The sequence below is a fragment of the Agelaius tricolor genome, unplaced genomic scaffold (genome assembly GCF_023055355.1).
Source record: "Agelaius tricolor isolate 1412-34295 unplaced genomic scaffold, bAgeTri1.0.p SCAF_15, whole genome shotgun sequence".
In the NCBI taxonomy this organism is placed as follows: domain Eukaryota; kingdom Metazoa; phylum Chordata; class Aves; order Passeriformes; family Icteridae; genus Agelaius; species Agelaius tricolor.
The window spans coordinates 21,197,178-21,213,883 of record NW_027269275.1 but is presented as its reverse complement, the minus strand read 5'-3'; the positions used below and the strand labels follow the sequence as shown (position 1 = coordinate 21,213,883).

The 16,706-nt window shown below is 46.4% G+C and overlaps 1 long non-coding RNA gene across 1 annotated transcript in view; it reads right to left on the bottom strand.

Moving 5' to 3' along the window:
• Nucleotides 1–5,903, bottom strand: part of LOC139596157 (uncharacterized) — a 196,671-nt gene extending 190,768 nt beyond the window's left edge. The window contains exon 1 of the long non-coding RNA XR_011681262.1: nucleotides 5,756–5,903. This is a non-coding gene — a long non-coding RNA (uncharacterized lncRNA). The remainder of the gene's footprint in view (nucleotides 1–5,755) is intronic.
• Between the last annotated feature and the right edge of the window lie 10,803 nt (nucleotides 5,904–16,706).

Below are 16,706 nucleotides of genomic sequence, written 5' to 3'. Positions count from 1 at the left end.
CGAGCCTCCCGTGTCCCCGCGGCCCCTCACCTCCTAACCCCCTTCCCAATTAGCAGATTGAAAATTAGCAAAATACAGCCCCTGCTTTGCACTTTAAATTTTAATAAGAAACAGAGACATCTCTCTCTTTCTTCTGCTGTTCCTCCCTCTCCTCCAAGAACAGAAGGCTGCTGGTGAAAGGAATGAAAATCTGGAAAGAATTTGGGGTGGACTGGCCAACCCCCTTTCATTTCCTTCAGATGTTTACAATCTAGCACCTTTCTGAAGACAAAGATGGGAAAAAAGCTATTTTTCCTTTTGACTGAAGGGTGAGACAGGGGGGTATTAAAAACTGATCAATGTAATTTTTTTCACAGAAGTATTTGCACATCTGTGAAATAATGTAATTTATGAAAAAAATCTTTTTATATGACATCCATGATTATAGCCTGATCTGGAGAATTATTCAAATATAAAATTAAATACTCAAAAACTCGCTGCGCTGTGGATGACTGAGCTTTTACCAGCTGTGCATCACACTTCTCTAATTCTATTAAAAGTATAGAAGTGAAGCTTCCCAAGGATGTCTGAATCCCTTGTAAAAGGAATGTTACATTTCTAAATGCTTTATGATCAGTTGCTTTTTGTTTTTTCTTGATTATCATCCCAGTTGTTGGATGTTTTATCTGACTGTACCAAAAAAAAGAAGAGAGGAGGAATGCATACCCGTGGAGAGTGCTCTATAAATTATATTGTATTTTATTATCGCAGGGCTTAAGGAAAAATTGGCTCTTAAGAAAGGTTAAAAACCTTTAAAGTGAATTCTTCTGTTTGGTTAAAAGTACTTTTGATTTAATATGATCCATCTGCAATGTGGGCCTGGTCTCCTCCCCCTTGGGGAATGGGGCGATGCCCACGGGACCAGGACAGGGCAGCGATTTCTGCCCGAACAGGACGAGTTTGGGTCACCCCGTGCCAGCTTCCCTCCCAGCAGGGGACCAGCTCACTGTCTCCTCAGACAGCAATTCCCAGATTTTTAAACAATTCATCCAGGGGAAAACGAGCGGGCACGGCTGCTCCTGGGGTAGTTTCACAGCCCAGCGTCACTCCGCAGGAGCAGCCTTCCGAAGGGAAAGCTCAATCCTATTTTCCAGGCTTAAATGGAAGCTTTGGTACAGATCCTGCACTGCTTGGACATTATCCACAGGTTACAGACAGAATCACCGCGAATTCGCCGTGCCTCCCCGTGCCACAAGCCAACATTAAACTCGAAGGGAAAATACAATTCCCCCAAGCAACAGAAACACCGCGGTACAAACCAGCCACCGAAAGAGCCCCAAACAGGCCACATTAGTAAAAGCACGTTGGAGTTTAGCAAAGAGAGAGACAAAATAAGGGCTAAGCCATTGTTTCTGCTGCTGAAGACAGACGGACTTTAATAACACTTAACAGAATGATGCACATTAACGATCTCAGAAAGCACTTCTTATGCCTCATCCATCATGCGGAGGAGAAAATGAAGCCTTCGACAGCATTAGGAATTATTCTAGATCTTGTCAGTAATTCGCAGCTTCTCGGTAGTATCGTAACACAAATTTGTGTGGATGAGACACTGACCATTAATCTAAGGGGCTTTTTTTCCCTCGCTGCAGCGTGTGGAGAATGTATCAATTGTTTCATGGAGAAATTTCACAGCTGAAACCTTACTAAATAAAACAGGGGTGAGGAAAGAGATATAGACAGAAACATAAACAACTGCAACGTGGAGACAAATCATTATCTTTAAAACAAAACCTACCATAAAATCACCATATGTGTGTTTTGTGAATGGGCAGTGAGCAGCCTCCTGCTCTGAAAATCCTCAGAATATGCTGATTATAAAGTTATGTTCATACATACAAACACACTTAGATTTCATTTTCTGGGAGGCTTTTTTCCCTTTTTTCTTTTACTGGAATATAGGCAAAAAATCCTGATTTCTCCTCCCAAGAGAGCCTTGTATTTTTTTGCAAATAGTAGCAAAACAAATTTCAAGACAAAATGCCACGCAACTAAATAAACAACAGCTTTTGGCAACCTCTTCCCTAAGTCACAAGCTGCTGTTCGCCGTGTGATAGCTGTTGCCACTGGAATCTCTACTACAAAGGAAAAGGTCCATAAATATTTGTACAGCAAACTCCACAGAAAAAAAAGCCTCCCCGAGTGAGCTCAGAATTCATTTCTATACGTGCGATGTAAAGATGAAAGCTAATGAGTTCTGTGGAGTTTATGATAAATTAAAAGTGCGGGGCTCCCCGCCCCAGCCGCGTGTTTACACGGATCTGATCCGCTGCTCCCCAACAAAACACTTGTCAGACAGAATGAGGCGAATTCGCCTCCGGATGTGGAGGAGCTGGATTGTCTCAGGGACAAAAAAACAGATAGGATTTGATCAAATACTAATCAGGCAGCAATAATGTGGTATCCTAAAACACACCCTATTTTATCTCCAATGAAATAGTGACATCTATCCAAAAGTCCTCAAAGAAACTTGGGTTTAGGTAATATATTGTGATTGCAGCAGATAGGCAGGATTAAAATCAGGCTTGATCTTCAAAGAGAATAAGAATGTATAGTTCTGTTTACTGCACACATATTTGTATATAAAAGATATGACAAATATTTCGAGTTCTTTAGAAACCTGTATTTCTGTATTTTGAATTTTCACAGACCCAGTGCTGAGAATGGGATTTGACAGTCCCAGGTAATAGAGGCAAATTAGAGATTAAACTCATTAGAAATTATAAACACTCATATAGTCTGTTAAACCCCCTGACAAAACCTGGAAATTAGAAATCCAATAACACAGCATCAATAGGGTCTTTAACGGCTGGACAGATGTTTAAACTGTGCGATGCTCATGTGAGGAGTGAGATGGAACAGTCAGAATCAAGGTTTGCATTAAATAACACGGCATTGATGTCGGATCAAAACATTCATGTGAACTGGTTTTTTCCCTTTTTTTTGCCATTAATTTCCATTCTCCTGTTATGGTCTAAATTCATTATTAATTTTGCATGGTATTAAACATTTTTCTTATTTGTAAATATGCAGATGAGGGAGGCAGCTCCGGAAGGCACCACACAGAGCAGGGCTGTGTCCAAGGGGCCACTAACCCCTGGGGCTGTCCTCCACATAAAAATGCTTCGAAAATAAAATATTATCCACAAGCTTTAATTTTTTGGCCTAAATAATTAAATCACAGAGGGAAATATTGTGAAAACAATCATCTCACTAAGCACAACTCAATAAATCCCAAGGAATGGGCACTGGGATAGCAAAAGCAAAATTGTTTGCGTTCCTAATGTTGGGTCTGACCTGGAAAGGATAACAAAAGAATCTGGCATGAATATGTATTTTTATAGGGAGTGCTGCTGGTAAACAGACCGAATAAAAGCTAGGGGATTATTTGAAAATAGTTTCTCCTAAACTCTCAATATGTTTAATCTGATGATATGAAAAACCATCCATAAAGCAGAAACACATTCAGCCCCTACAAAATTCTGTACAGAGAAGTGAAAAGGGTTTCAGCAGAAGAAAACAAACAAACAGCAGCAATCCTGCAAAGCTGCGGCATCTCCCCACGCCCGCCTGCTCTCCAGCGCCGAGATAAAGACCCAATCTGCTCATCAAACACCTCCGGGCTCGGCCATCTAATAGGAACAAATTGGCAATGACTGCCCAAGCAAGTAACACAGGCCCACTGATTTGTAGATTGATACTGATGCCTAATGATCCCCTTGGGCAGATCAATAGCAACAATCCTCATCCCTGCCTTTCTTCTTTATTGGCACGGCGGAGCGAGCGGAGTGAGCGCGGGGAATGGAGTGCGCGCACGGCTGCAGGTGCCGGCCGAGGGCCGGGCACCCGAAGGGCCCCCGAGCCCCCTCTGCCCTGCCGCGTCCTCGGGGCTCGGCCTGCCCACGCTGCGCCCTGGCAGCCGCGCTGCCCCCGGGCACGGTGCCCTTGGCACCGGGCTGTGCCAGGTGCGCCCAGAGCGCGGGGCAGCCAGGACGGGCCTGCGCCACAGCGAGGGAAAGCACAGAGACTGGGATAATGAGAGAAAACCTCCTGAGAGCTGAAGGCCAGCGTGGCGTTTGGGTGGCAGAGCCATGCGGGACACCGGGCACGCTTTGGAGAGCAGGGCACGCAGGCAGCTGGTTTGTCCTGCTGGAACTGGGTTTCACTTCTCTCCTGCTCCATCTCTCGCCTTTTCCCTCTTCTCCCCTCAGCTGACTCCTTGTCTCTTAGTGCACTACACTATGATCAATCAGGCCCTATCAGCACAGGGGTTTTATTCAGTTACCCTGGAGTGACTTCCATCTGCTGCTTCCAGCCCCATGCCTCAAAAGAATTAGGGATTTTCTATTTATTTATCAATCTAGTGAATACGGTTATCCCATTAGTAGATCCTTTTAAAGTCCCTGGTAGAACCTAAGAAAAACTAATGGAGTTGATTTGCATTTGTTTTTTTTCCCAGTGAATTAATGCCAGTGATGTTCTGCAGAACCACACATGGTCACTGCCACCTCGGGGTGCTGGCAGACATCCCCAGCAGCACTCCACTCCCCTGAAAATCACTCTCTGCATGGAATAACCACATAGAAACCTAAGACGTGATCAGGCGTACCCAAATCACCAGGTCAGCAAACAGAGGGGAAGGAAAAATGTACCACAAAGTTTGTGCCTCCTGCACAGGAAATATTAAGTTTGCATCAAGGTGTGTGTCGTCACCGCAGTGTCCCCCAGCCCGGCAGCACAGCTGGGGGTGCCACCCGTGGCCCTGCCAGGCGTGGGGAGCGCAGGCACCGATTTTAAATCCTATTCAGACTCGAGATCTGCTTTGTTCAGCAATCACCTGGCTACTCTTATTCTTCGTGGCTCTTTTATTAAAATGTGGATAAAGCAAAAGGCAAAGGATAAAATTAAATTCCATTGACTGTAAATTTCTAAATCATCCCTCCAATAAAGGCTTTTCCTTTAATAACAAAAACGCCTTTCCCATCTTTTTGCCGATCTCGGCGTATACTCGCAATAAAACAGGGCTGCGTGAAAACCTTTGTAACTCGACCCTTCCAGTGCATAAATTAATCATTTTCCAAATCCTGTATTTTCTTTCCTTAAGTTCCCGGGCGCGGGGGTCGCGCCCCCGCCCAGCCTTGACCATCGCAAAATTCAAATTCCCACTAATGATGAGTGTAATCATCGCAATCACCATCACCATCATCATCGCCAGGAAAGCCGGATCCTGTTGGCCCCTGACATCAATCAGCGACGCGGGGGGAGCCAGCCGCCCCCCCCCGCGCCCCCCGGCAGCGATCGCGTCCGTTCCCCGCGTGTCGGAGTCGCCCCCGCTCCCATCCCGGCCTCGCACCTCCGCCGCTCCCAGGGCGGGACGGGACGGGACGAGTGAGACGGGACGGGCGGGACGGGGCCGGTGCCCCCCATGTCCCCACGTTCCCCCCGAGCCCCGGGTGGGAAAGGAGCGAGGGAGGGAGCGAGGGGAGGGGGAGCAGCCGCACGTGTGACGCGCCCGGCCGCCCATTTGCATATTCACATCAGCGCCGCGCCCACTTAAGCAGCGCGAGGCGAAGGTGTCTCCTCCACCCACCACCCACCACCCACCCACCACCCAGCTCCCACCTCCACCTTCCCTCCCGCTCCCCGCAAGCCGCGCTCCCAGCCCAAAAGCGAGGGCGCGGGGGGCCGGCGGGAGGGTGGGCGCAGGCTGCCTTACCTCCGCTCCCGCGCTACCAGGGATTCCCCGTGGTTCCGCCAGGAATTTTGGAGAGCCATCCTTCAAGGGTTTTTAGTTCTGTCTTTCTCTCTCTTCCTCCTCCTCCTCCTCCTCTTCCCGTGTTGTGACTGGGTTTATAAAAAAAATAAAAAAAGACAACTCCATGTAAGCTCGCAGCCAGGGCACGGCGAAGTCTGGGGCTCCGGGGGGAGGGAGCAGCGGAGGGAGGGTCACAGCTCCATGCCTTACAAAAGGCAACCCAAAGCCTGGATATTTTTTTTAATATCGTACACAAAACGCTGCCGCACATATACACGTAACACAGGCCCCAGACCTGGCGCTAATTAGGTTTTTGCCAAAAACTGTCGAGGTTCAGCCTATGACACGAATGAACGCAGCGGGGCTGGGACTCATGAGCCCTCACCTGCCCCGAGCCCCCCAGCGCTCAGCCCTCACCTGCCCGAGCCTCCCGGAGCGGGTGCCCAGGAGGGCGAGCGTTTATGGGGCGCGTCGAGAGCTCCCACGACGGCGGGGACCCAGGTCAGCCGTAACCACGCGGCACCGACCTGGACTATTTCAACCCGAGCGCTGTTCCAGGGGTATTTTTGCACAAATTAATTTTACTATTTCACAGCTCCACTCACAGTGGGGAAAAGGAAAAAAAAAATTAATAATGAGGGTTGTGTATCCCCTTGCAAACGTCACAGAAGCAGCATCGCGTGTGCCGGGATGGGTCTCCAGGAGCACAGGCCTATTGTTCTAAGGACACGGCTTTTGTGAGCGGGGCAGCACAGCCAGGCTGGAGCAGGAGGAGGAGGAGGAGGAAGAGGGGAGGGAAGCCCTTGCACAAGCACACCGTGCACCGCAGCACTGTTTCACACACTCGCATTAGATGTTTGCTGAAAATACACGGTGCACACGTGTGGCACTTTTTTCCAAACATGTCATTACCGGGAATGATTAAGGGCTTCGTTGCTTCCCAGTGCAAGGTCTCGGCTTGGATTGCTGACTGATGACTGAATTGCCCTGTACACCTGGTAACAGGATTTTAGTGTGAGGACAGGGGGGGAAAAATGCACTTTCTTGACTGTTTTTTCATACGCTGAATATTTAGGAAAGAGTCAAATTAAATTTTGCAATTGGCAAAAGCAAATGTGCTCCTAAGCTGAAGCATTGAAGTCGTGTTTCATGCTGGAGTACATTTTATGGGGAAGTTACACGGCCCTGAAACAGGCGTTGTGTGTCAGAAAGGCTGGGATGCTCAGCCCGGGCGGGGGTGTCCGTGCCCCAGCTCCGTGTGCAGGGGAGCTGGGGGCCGAGGCAGACAATGGGAGCTGGAGGCGAGCAGGGAGGTAGAGAGGGGTCTGCCCGTGCCCCCCCGGCCAGGAAAGCAGGTCACTCCTTATCGACTGGGTAAGCAAACGCCAAAACAAAGCGTGGGGCTGGATTTTGACGAGCCAGACATGTTTTCTTACAAAAAATAATTTCCCTGCCTTTGTTTCTCCTCTTCTCCTTCAAAGGAAGGGGAAGAGCAGGCTGCTGTGTTCACACTGGCTTTCCAAGGGAAATAAAGATGATTTTTAAGAATCTGTCTGCCAAGCATGAGTTACTTGTTCTACCCCCTCCAAAAAGAAAAAAGAAAAAAAAAATCCTCAACAAGACTCAAAGGATTCCTGAAATAAAGAAGAAAGAAAAACATCCAAAACATTAGACACAGAAACATTATATTTCAATATTATCATATGAATTAAATGTAATCCTTGAAGCGACTCGTCCCAGGGGTCACATATTAGGCCATTTTTTTCTTTTTTTTTTTATTTAATAGAGGTCACCCAGGCTGAAAAGCAGAACCCAAATGAAAAGCATCTTCAATGTGGTTATAACATGAGCTGGACGAGGTCAGGCAGTGTCTTGTATGGCCTCATAAAAAATACATAACCAGACAGCCTAATAGTATTTCTTTGCATTCATTTTTGGATGGGAGCTGGCGGGTGGGGGAGGGGGCTGGGAGAGGGCCACAACCGCCCGTGCATTTCCATAATGGGCAGCTTCTCCTACGTTCCAGTTAGGGAAAAAATGAACATTCCTTTTAACACATCCCTGGGTTAGCTCACTTTAAAGAGCCATCCTACAGACAATTGCTGTGGCCTCGAGAAAGTGAGAGAGGAGTGAGGCATCGCCCATCTCTCTGCCTCTCACACACACACACACACATGTATTCACTGCAGACATGCTACCGTCATGCTTAATTGGGAGTGCAACCACCTTGGGCTTGCTTTCATCAACACTGGCTTATGGATGTTGTTATTTGTCCATACACACGCCCAGGCTGATTAATTTGAATTATTTCTCTTCTGAAGAGAAGCAGAGGAACCCCCCATTCCAAGGAGTCCCTCTATCCACACACACTGGGGAGGGCTTTGCCCACCACCAGGATTTACACAGGTTTTGGGTGGGAGAGGGGGTGAGAGAAAGGCAAGGATTGTAAAAGGGGAAGGCGGGGCGGGGGGGGCGGTGTAAATAAAAATAACCAGTGCTAAAAATGCGGGGTGAGAAGGGAATCTGTAAATCTCGCCTCCCTTCCCCCTCCCCAAATGCCGCCTGGAGCCGGGTGACCCTGCGGGGAGCGGAGCCGCAGAGGTGACCCGATGCTAACCAGCCTGTTAGAACTAATAAGGTGTGCGCCTAAGCCAGGGGCTGACACTGGGGCATTGTGGAAATAACTCTCCTTGTTATTGCCCATCCTCAGCTTGAAATTTACTGCTCCTTTGCATTATTAAAGAGACAGCTTGCGTGCGCGATGGGGGAGAGGCTGGGCAGGAGGAAGAACCGCGCACGCTTTTTTAATGGTATGTTTGTGCTCTCTCTAGTCTTTAGATTCAGATTCAGAGCATTAAAGCATGCTGGGTTAATGGGTTGTTATTTATTATTTGAATAAAATCTGGTTTAGAAAAATAAAAAAAGACTATTTTTCCCCCACTATGGCAAATGGTCAGAAAAAAGGAAAGGTGTGAAACAGTTAAGATCAGGCTGAGGCCTTATGGAACAAACTCTGCCCCAAACGTTTCCAGTAGCACGCTCCACATTTACATCAGATGTGAGCAGAGCTGAAAACACCCAACATGGTGGATAACAGGGACTGCATGATGGAAACACAAAAGGACCTGCTGCATTGTGGGGCCATCCTCAGCAGGGCCATGTGAAAGGGTGTCAGAACACCTGAAATCATTCCAGGATTCTGCGGTCTGTAAATACAGAGACATTGGGTATCTTGGGGCAAAGATGAACACGGTGGAAAAATTTACTTTGTCTCCATCCCTGCTCCCACTGCTCCTGCAGCACACACCCTCCACCCTCTGTGCTGATTCCCACAACATTCCCAGGATAACAGGTGAGACACCCCAGAGAGGGTCCCTGCTAGGTCCCGCTGGGCAGACACACACCAATCCCGTGATGTATACTGGCACCTGAGAGATCACATTTTACAGAAACTGAGCTGAGCTGCTCTTGCAGATGCGTTTGCCTTCTCTGAGTCAGTTTTTATGGACAGGCATTTTCAACTTGACCTCTGAGGGTCTGCAGAGCCCATCTGGCACCAGCAGGGCACAGGCAGAGCCTGCAGCCGCTGCTGCCAGGGGAGCCCCTACCAGAACTGGGACTCAAGTATTATTAATTTTCTGCAGCAAAGCAGCTGAGTGCACATGGGAGACATTGCTGAGAACGGGGATCAATGATAAATAACATCCTCAAGGTAAATACAGAACAGGATTGAGCCGTTCATGGCAATTGGCCGAGCCAAGGGTGGCTTGCATGGAGCTGAGCTGAGGGGGTGGGTGCTTTATGGTCAGGGATTCACAAAATCAGCTACTGGAGGGATTTGAGAGAATTCTTAAGAGCACGAGAGCCACAGCAATTCTTGAGCTGTCCAAGGCAACTGGGCTTTCCTGCACATTCAGAGACATCCTTGCTACAGTGGGAATCAGTGAAGGAAATTTCATGAGATGCATGTAACTGCCATTACACACTGAAACAATGTAAATGATATACATATAGTCCTGAACACTCATGGATCAGAGGTGGGGCTTGAAACGAGACCCTCAGAGCACACCAAGCTCTCTCTCAGAGAGCCAGCGTGTCCCACAACACCTTGAACGGGTCCCAGTGTGAACATGTCCATCACTTCTGTCCCAAACCATCCTGTCCCCATCACAACCAGCAAGAGTCAGTGGCATCAGTGCACAGAGCAGGTTGAAATACTAACTAAGCATGGTGGGAGAACAAATCACAAACAAAAAGCTTCAGAGCAAGGGGCAACTGTCAGTTAAGGCAAGGAAATGAAATCTAGGTGTTTGAAAGCACCAAATATAAACAAGGAATTAAAGCTGATACCTGACAAAGAGGTAGAAACAAACCAGAGGCCTTGCTGCTCCCTCCCAGTTATTATTCCCTTTCTGGCATCCTGATTTCATGAATCATCCAAAGTAGCCAAACAGGTCCTATCAGCATCTGAACATACAGACATTTCCAACTCCTCCATCCCCAAAGGGTGAAGTAACTTTTATCAACACATTATTATATGGCTCACTTACCTACACTGTATTTGATCATTTTTAAATACACGTTTTTAATCCTATCCCTCCTATAAGTAATAATAACAGCAAAAAGCATGATGCTCCACATTTCAGTTGGAATATCCAAATGTTTCAGGGTAAAATCAAAGGTGTGGAGACTCAGAGGACTGTGTTAAGCAGCTCTTGTGCTCAGCCTTCAGGTGGTAAAGCTTAAGTAACAAGAGTATTCGAACCGTGGCAACACTCTACTGGATTTAAAAATACAATTTTCAGAACTGATTGCCAAACTCTGATCTCATGTCCATTTTTTTCAGTTCTATCAGCTGATCCCATATAAAGTACTATTTCTCCTTAGGAACCCAGGCAAAGCGAGGCTGCCAGAGAGGAGAGGGTGGATTGGAGGGTTTCTAATCCCCTGCAGCTCTCACAGCAATGTCCTCCTGAATGGACATCAAAACCACACTTACAGAAACAAAAGCCAAAATTATTCCCTGCGTACAGTCCCCCCATAAGGCCCTCTGGTGTTTACCTGCCTCACTTCTTGAAACTCTTCAAGGATTCTCTTGCCATTTTGGATTCTCTGGATTATAATGGAATCACAGAATCACAGATTGTTCTGGGCTGGAAGGGCCTTAAAGCCCATTCCATCTCACCCTCTGCCATGGCAGGGACACCTTCCACTATCCCAGGCTGCTCCCAGCCCCATCCAGCCTGGTCTGGGACACTTCCAGGGATCCAGGGGCAGCCACAGCTGCTCTGGGCACCTGTGCCAGGGCCTCACCACCCTCACAGGCAAGAATTTTTTTCCAGCATCTAATGTAAATCTACTTTCCTGCAGCTGAAAGACAGTTCATTCATATGCTATTAGTCTAAAATCTGCTTCTCCTGCCTTTGTAGTGTCTAACACACTTGGAATTGTTGGCTGTGAGCCCACATTGTCGCTATGGTTTTGTACTGGGCAGAGAGCAGGTGGAAGGTGCTGGGTGTCACCTGCCACTGAATTCTGCTCCAGTTATCAGTACATCCCAAATAAGTATGTTCTCATTCCTAAATCTGTAATTCCATGATGTGCCCATGCACAGAGTCCCAACAGGCAGGACCACAGCAGGTAGGAGGCACTGAGCCAACAGCCCCATTCTGCCTTGGTCTCCCGCAGCCTTCTGCCAGGACTCTAGTTCTGCCCTCCCCTGCTCCCGAATATCCCAGCAACCCACAGCCACCTAAAACAGCTGCAGAATGCCAGAAAACTCTGCAACTAATCCTGTAACTTTATTATATCCATAACAAATATACAGGTGCGTTTTAAGGCATTCTTTTGGGAAACAGAAAAATAAACCAACTGTTTTGTACAGAACAGGACTCACCTGCTCAATTTTCTAAGCTGTATCATTCTCAGTTACTGAAAAGCAGCTCGCAAAGCTTTTAGCACCCAAAACCTAGTACTTAAATATATTAAGCCCCTGCATGTGTCCTCTGAAAAGTTCTGAAGGGGTTTGGGTTTTTTGTTCATTCTGGTTTGAGTGCAGAACTGGTACAGAAGGCCAGGGTTTCTGTGGTGAAGGTGTGCTTCAGGCCCTGGACACGCCACCTGCTGCATTCTGGGCTGTGGATGGTTCCTCAATGCTCCTGCAGCGTGAGGGCAGCAATCTTCCCCAAGTCTCATCTGTTGTAGCTATTTAAGCTAAAACTCCACAAGACAGGGAGTGAAATTTTAGCTCCTCACAGCCCAGTGAGTTTGGCTCACTCCTTATAAACACACACAGTCGGTTAAGCAAGTTCAGGTGTCTGTGTAGTGAAACCCTGATCTGGGCTGTGGTGTCTCAGCGCTTTTAGAGTGCTAAGAATAAGAATGTGGTGGCATATCCAGGACTACACTGCAGCCACAGAAATGCAGAGTCTCCGTTTTCAGTCATCTGAACACTGCCAAAACCATCTACGCAGAAAAACACCCAGGCAGCGGTCCAGGGCGGGTGACTGGGGAAATGCTTCCTCCTCTCCACTTACAGCCAGCAGTGCTGCATCCGTGTGCAAAACAGAGCAGGAAAGCAGAGATCACAACTGGGATTTCAACCCTGCAGAGAACTGCATTAGGAGTGAGAGCTGCAGAGAGCAGTCTTTCAAATGAGGCTGTTCCAGGAGGAAAACGTGCCACGGGACTCGAGGAGGTGAGAACAGAGAAGCCTCGGGGTGTTTCAGTGTCTGCACCACCTGGTTCAGGAGAATCCTCTGCCTTACAAGAGGCTCCTCCATGAGCAGCTGGCAGTTCTGCATGGAATAGAGAAGCTCCTGGAGAAGACCATGATTCCCACCAAAGGACACAAAAGGAAGCCTATGAATCATTAAATAAATCCCCACACCTGACTACAACTGAGAGTGATATGGAGGAAGATGCTGAATTTGTCTCAGTGATGAAACTTGCTCCTTTTTAGGCCGATTCTGGGAAGATATTTCAGTGCCTAAAAGACTTTGTTGTTAGGGGAAAATTAAAAATATTCAGCTTTTTTGTTAAGGATCATGCTACAACTCCAAGCTGTCATAAGCACAAAAATCTGGTTTCTGAACATCAAAAAAATAGAAACTCATACACCCTCAATGGTCAGTTGATGCAGAATAATGGCATTACTTTTTTATTGGCGTTGCATAAGAATTTCAGAATCATATAGTCAATATTGCAATTTAGCTATTAAGAAATTGAATGAGTGTGCCTATCTTTCAAAATTAAGATCTAAAATATTCTACATCATATCAATATTTGTGTCATTCTCCTTTCTTAAAGGGTGTGGCTGTGGCTCTGCACTGTAAGAGGTGCAGAGTAATTCTGATTGGATTTCCTTAATGAGTTGGGGCCTACGTTAATAAAAACCTAGGCATGAACTTAAACATACTCAGTTGTAACTCCCCAGATGCCCTTAACTTGGAATAAGGACATCTTTATTTTATTCTATTTAATGGTTCTTAAAGTTGGGACCAAGAAACCGCTGCCATTAGTGGAATTCCTTCGAGTCACCTTGCACAACCACACAGAGCCGACTCGTTCATAAATTTTACTGTTTAATGGAATTCTAGAGACTATAGTTAAAGAGCCAGTGGTTTGGAGAAGTTAAACTAAGCCAAAAAAGCCCATTATTCTGGATGGAGTGATCATGAGTAGAACTATACTGGCCCAGGAGGTGTAACCTTCCTGCATCAACAGGGCCTGAACAGCTCAACTCCTCCTGAAGCTCAACGGCCTTTGTGTTCCTAAACCAGATATTTTCAGATAGATATGCATCCATTTGAAAAATAACAAAATAGAAGTGAAAGAAATAAAAAATTGTAAAATTATCTGGGTGAAAATTTGGAGTATGAAGCCATGAAACTGAACCTACATGCTTCTGTCTCAAGCTTGCTCCTCACCTCCCTCTGCCAGCGACTGGATATGTATGACATAGGGAATAAACAAAATCTCTTCCAGAAAGATCAAGAAAGGCATTGTAAGAACACACAGTCAATTAAATATTATCTGCAACTCTTGTGCCACACCTCTAAACAAGAAAGCACAAAGCCCATTCCCTTTACCAGCAGCTTACTCCTGTAAGTGCCAGCTGACAAGTCTCATGCACGATGAAATAGATATTCCGACTAACTCCATGATTATTCCTGGAATTGTAAATACAGGGGGTGTTGGCACTGTGACTTTAACAAAAACCACAAACTATACACGCAGCACAGACGTTCTGCTGCACAGTTTAGATTTAATCTCCAAAGTCGCGGCATATGGTGCAGGCAGTTTTTATACAAAGACGTGGAAATGTACACAAAGAAAATGTACTCCAAAATAAGGCAGTGCAGGCCCAGCCCTACCCAGGGTACGTTCGTGTTCATTAACTGGAAGAGAATCAGCCCAGCCCAGCTGCCCCTCAGGACTCCCCTTCCATGGAACGCAGATCTGGGGCCAGCTCCAGCCGGTGCCTCGGCCCCGTGACCACAGACTGAGACCTCTGCATCCAAACCCATGACCTCAGTTTGGAAGGGGTGATCTTGGAGGAACAGCTCAACTGGCCCCAGCTAATTATAACTTAATTTGGCTTAAGGGAAGTTTTTTCTTCAGAAGAATTAAAAACCTCAGCTGGTTTTCAGCAGAACTGTGGATTTTGCCAGGTGAGCTAAGCTCATCCCTCACTCAGTCGATCAAAAACTTTGTGATTCCAATCCCACCTCACCACCAGCTTCGCTCTCCACAATGCCTCTGCGAAGGAATTATCCCAAATGTCACCATTGCTCTACTTGATATCACCAGCTCAGTCTCACAGCAGGAGGCAAAAACAGCTGGACTCTCAAATAAGATTTTGAATTAACAAAATTTAATTATTTGAATTAAAATTAGTCTCTTCACATTTTTCTACTCTGTATTTCATTGTTAAATTCAGATCTGAAATTACAGTTTCCTTTGCTAGTTTTATACCCTCCTTTCTACCCTAAATTTCGGATAAGCTATTCAGAAAGGAGAATGAGTTTTCACAGAAGGCACACAGAATAAAGGACACATGGTTTAGCACCAAATAATTCCCATCTGGAAGTCTAAAGCCAGGGCTTCAGGAACTTTCACCTTTTATTTTAACCTGCTTATGCCGATCACAGTTCCAAAGTACATGGACATGGTATTTCCTAAAGCTAAAAAAAGCACTGAAAACTGATCATAAGGAAGGATTTAGGGGGGAAACAACCCAAACCACAAAAGAAACATATTAAATGTCTAAAAAGACAACTAGACAATGAAGAAAGGTGACAACTTCAGCTGAAAGGAGTCTCGGTTTATCAGTGGTATAAAGTCAGCAATTAAAATAGAAAACCCAGATGACAAATGGAAACAAGGGCAATAGGTAATGAGTAAAATGAACCAGAAGCTGTGGGCAGCAGGACATGAGTGGGGGAGGCTGAAGAGAGCAGGAAAATGGTTACAAAGTTGGGATACTCAGCTTTTAATTCTAGAAAAACACACAGAAGTCATAGCTCTGATAGAAAACCACAATGAGATGATGATGGCAAAATGGAAAATATGAAGTAGAAAACGTAGAAGTCTTCACAGTTCTTACTTCAAATGATGGATTTTGAGAAAGTTACCAAAGAACCATGAAGCACTTAAGGGGTTTGTGGTGCTGAGCTCTGGTGAAAAATAAGGCTTTAGCAACTGGAAGGAGAATGTTGGTCAGTTCTGGGCAGAGCAGATGTTCTCCAACACCCACAGCTGGCTGAGGGTTCAGGAGGCTCTGGAGGGTCCACCTGGGAGCAGTGACTGGTGGGCAAAGAACTGATCCCTCCATGAAGAGCACAGACCAGTGTCTGCAGGACTGTGCCAGGCACAGCCTGGGGCAACAGTTTAATAATAATAATAATAATAATAATAATAATAATAATAATAATAATAACATTATTGATGGTTAAGATGACGTAGAAATCACAGAGTCCGAGAACCACAGAAGGGCTTGGAAGGGACCTTAGAGCTCTTCTCATTCCACCCCCTGCCCTGGACTTGGACACTTCCAGAGATCCAGGGACAACCACAGCTGCTCTGGGCAATCTGTGCCAGGGCCTGCCCACCCTCCCAGAGAAGGATTCCTTCCCAACCCTGCCCTCTGGCAGTGGGAAGCCATTCCCTTTGTCCTGCCACACCAGGTCCTTGCCCCTCTATGTCTTGTACTTTACTGTAGGAAAAACAAAGATCTGGTGATGAAGTTAGAAGACAACTCAAATGAGAATCAGAGGATACACTTCTTACCACAACTGTAATAAATTTCTGCAAAATGTTTGGGTAGGGGGGTTTGATACTCCATGGGACAATTCTAACCCTAACTTCAGTGCCATTCTTGAGCAGAAGCCAAGTAAATATCTTGTTTTGGACTAGAAAAATCAGTAATTAAGAAAACCTCAATTTCGAGAGAGGTCATGCAGCCCAAGACTTCTGCAGCTTAACATTCTAAGGTGGAAAGAAAAGAAAAGGAAAAAAACCCCAACCAACCCAAAACCACAACAACAACAAAAATGCCCTCAGAGTGCCCTTATCAAGTCAAACCCAACCATTCCAGTGTAAGCACTCTCTTGCACTCGGGGTACTTCTCTGCCCTTTTTCTTGGCAGTAAAGTGGAGCCAGCTACAAATGCAGGGTCTGGAGCATTTCTGCTGTCTGAAGGATGAAATGAGACTTTTAAAATGTTTGTTTTGAAGCACAATTTACAGCAAGGATTTGGGCTGAAACCACATCCCTGTGCTGGAGAGGGGATGAAAGGCCCAGCAGGGAATAAAGCAATAGAAATATCATTGCAATACCCCAAAGTCCATCATGGGCAGGGCAGGGCAGGGCAGGGCAGGGCAGCACGAGGCTGTGTGCCTCAGCAGGGGCA